The sequence below is a fragment of the Otolemur garnettii genome, unplaced genomic scaffold (genome assembly GCF_000181295.1).
Source record: "Otolemur garnettii isolate 467f Iridium unplaced genomic scaffold, OtoGar3 scaffold00002, whole genome shotgun sequence".
Classification (NCBI taxonomy): Eukaryota; Metazoa; Chordata; class Mammalia; order Primates; family Galagidae; genus Otolemur; species Otolemur garnettii.
Genome location: NW_003852397.1, coordinates 54,455,287 through 54,458,889, shown reverse-complemented (window position 1 = coordinate 54,458,889; position 3,603 = coordinate 54,455,287). Strand labels below are relative to the sequence as shown.

The following is a 3,603-nucleotide window of genomic DNA, read 5'->3' as shown; positions in this document are numbered from 1 at the left end:
AAAGAGACCAATAAGAGAAGGAGCTAAACAGAGGCTGAAGCTCAAGAAAGAGACCAATAAGAGAAGGAGCTAAACTGGAAGCTCAAGAAAGAAAGAAAATATAAAAAAGAATAAAACAGATGGGTAGATCTATGCATCCAGAAAGTAGATTACGATCGCCCAGCACTGGGGGCTAGGAAGAACAGGGAGTATGACAGGCAGCACGACAGTCCCCAAAGGTGTCCATGTCCTCTTCTGCGAAAACTGTGAATGTTATATGACAAGGGGGAATTAAGGTTACTAATCAAGGGGCCTGAAAATAAAGAGGTTATCCAAGTATAATCTATATTGCAATCATGAAAGCCCTATATAGAGAAAAGGCAGGCTGAAGAGTCAGAATGAGAGAGACAGCATCATAGAAAAGATCTGAGCAGCCCTTGCTGGCTTTCAAGATGGAAGGCAGCCATGAGCCAAAGAATGCAGCAGCCTTGACACTGGAAAACACAAGAAATGGATCCCCTGGAGCCTCCAGAAAGGAATGTAGCCTTGCCCATACTTTGGTTTTAGTCCAGTGAGACCCATTTTAGACTTCTGTCCTCTAGAACTGTAAGATAATAAATTTATGTTGTTTTATACCACTAATTTTGTGGAAATTTGTTACAGCAATGATAAGCAATTAATATGGGGAATGACTGCTAATGTGCAGAGAGAATCTTTTGGGGGTGGTACAAATGCTCCAAAATTAGATTGTAACAGTTGTTCAGCCCTGTAAACATACTAAAGTAACTGAGTTGTATACTTTAAATGTGACTCTAAGGCATCTAGTAATATTGCAATAAAGATGTTATTTTTGTTCCAAGATGAGTAAAATATGTATAATCCTCTTTGTCAACTAAAGAATAAATTAAAAAGAAAGTTGAATAGGAAATGATGAGGGGAGAGGAAGAAATGAAATGCTGGTTGGTGGCCTGGAGACTCGAGAGAGAATTCAGGGACTATGAACTTCAGGCATCTCTGAAGTTGAGGGAAGAAGGGCTAAGCCACAAGAAAGGGCTGGAAACCTAACCAGGCCTCGTCACAGACCGCAGCATGGATTAGGATCTAGCTCCAGCCAGCTCTTCCCTAGAAAACCACGTCTTCATTTGTAAGACTTAGTTCTTAGCTTCAAAGAATAAATAGATAAAAAATGATAGAGCAGATGAGTGGTTGTTGCCAACTTCTGATTAAAAGAAAAAAGTCCACCAAAAACAACTTAAGACACAAGAAAAAGAAGGAGTATTCAAACACAATTGGAATAACTAATTTGAAATGAAACATGAGAGCACAGACAAGAAACCTCCTGACATGTCTGGGAAATCCCACTCCAAGCATGAATGGGAATAAGCAGAGAAGAAAAGGACGCTGATTCACATTATTTCACTCTTCAGAGCCAGGCAGATGGGAGAGCTTATATTAACTGTATTTACGTTTAACAAATGTCTCAATGTTGGATTCTTTGCAAACGTTCATGTACATCTATATTATTTTACACCAGAGTTTTTCAGGTGGGGAAAGGCTTTGACTCCTGATGCTAAAAAGCCTATTGATGGCCGACAAATTATTATATGTCTATTTTTAAAAAATGATGACATTTAGAAAGCAGATCTGAGACTGTGGTTTCTGCCTTTCTTCCATCTGCAATTGCCGTGGAGTCTTTAAACAATTAGGTAGCTTTTTCAATAACAGATTCTAAAAGATGTAGAAAAATCTGTTCTTATGGGAAGTTTTGTATTCTTCAGGCACAATATTGCTGGAACAAGGGAATACAGAATGGTTTTCTTCATATTCTTCAGCCTTCTCTTTTCCTACTATTTCCACCTCCTGGTCATTATCACCACCAACCTGGACAGTGACCTACCTGTAGCATGATCATAATAATGAAAATTATCCTAAAAAATGAGTCACCAGAAAATTCTCAAGGAAACGTGAAGCTTTACTAGCATAGAACAATTTCCTTTTAATCAATGGCAAACACTATCGATCCTTCAGAACCAGATGACGTTTCAACTCTGGATTGAAGGCTACGCACTTCCTCAGGCAACGGCTCATGGTAGAGTTTATCTAACGGGCATGCCAATCACTCATTCCCCAGGGCTGGATTCTCTAGCTGGGGTCCGATTTCAGGTCAGATGTGAAGAAAGCTATTTGTTTAAATGCCAAACATTAAGCTCCCTGTAAAAATACACTCAGAGAACCAATCAGAAGGATGAATTGCACGCCCTGGGGTTTCTTTCCTTTTGTTTAGAGGGTGTTAACATTCAGTATCTTTCATAACTACTATTCTTCTTGCTTCTTTCTTTCAACACCATACCATCTTCTTTGCAAGATGTGATCTGCACCCTTCTAAATAATATTCTTAACTGTATCTTATATTGTCAGGTACCTCAAAACTATAAGAGTAGGAAAGAGTATAAATAACTAAAATGAAATAAATCTATCCGACCTTGATCTGCGTTTTATCCAATTACAAAAAGTGAAGGAAAAAATAAACTAACTCTGAGCAGCAATTCAAGACACAGAGGTGCTGTTCGCAGCAGCCATGCCACAGCCTCAAGAGAAGCTCTAACCCCATCTTTCCCTTCCCGCTGTAAATCCAGGGTGGGATGTGACAGCTGGGGCTTAGCTAGTCCAGGGTTGCATCCTCTCCAGGCTGGGGACATGTGTTACCTATCACGGTTTCTATGGGGGAGGAAGACCATTGTTTGCCAGAACCCACAAATGTTTTACTGCCTCTTTCCCTGGACCCTCACCCTGTCATTATTTGTCATCCTCTAAGTCCACCTAGGAGAGGGCACAGGGAAAGAAAATAATACTTTGGCCATAGAACTGAATGCCAGAGTGGGAAACTATCCTTTCCATGGTGAAGGAAGGAAGAGGTGGGAAAGAGCTCCAGAAGGTTGAACTGGGGTGCTGAGCCGTGGGTTTCTGGATTTTGTGCACTGTGAGTGAGGAAGGCCCATATCCTCCTTCACTTCATCCATGTGGCCCAGTCACTGCCTGATGGGTCCTGGCCCCAGCACTGGGATCTTCAGTACATCCTTTCTTGCTTGGGCCTTCGTCTCCTTGTATTTGTCGGTTAAGGGGGATGGACTGGATAATGCTGAGGTCCCTCTAGTTTTACAATTCAAATATTCTCAGGTCAGATGGCACTGGCTGGAGAATTCACACTTTAGAACAGAGGTTTGCAAACTGTGGCCTGCAGGCCAAATCTGGCCCAAGGCATGCTGTCCTACAGCCCTCGAGCTAAGAATGATTTTATTTTGTTAAGTGATTGGGAAAGAAAATCAAAACAAGAATAGCATTTCATGACATGTGAAAATCACATGAAATTCAAACTTTACGCTCATAAGTAAAGTTATCTATTATCTATGGCTGCCTTTACACCACAGCAGCATAGTTGAATAGCTGCCACAGAGATGTATGGTCCATGAAGCCTAAAATACTCGCCTTGTGAAGTTAGCCAACCCCCAATTAAGAGAAGTAACAGTGTCCTTTAGGAGGTGGCAATCTGTCCTGAGTGGACATGCAGGAAACGATGCCTGTGTGACGGGGGAGAGCCAGCCAGGACACAGTGAGGAGGCTGCT

General features: G+C 41.5%; 1 protein-coding gene across 1 annotated transcript in view; it reads right to left on the bottom strand.

Moving 5' to 3' along the window:
* Positions 1–3,603, bottom strand: part of ITGA9 (integrin subunit alpha 9) — a 346,390-nt gene that overhangs the window by 60,359 nt on the left and 282,428 nt on the right. The window lies entirely within an intron of this gene.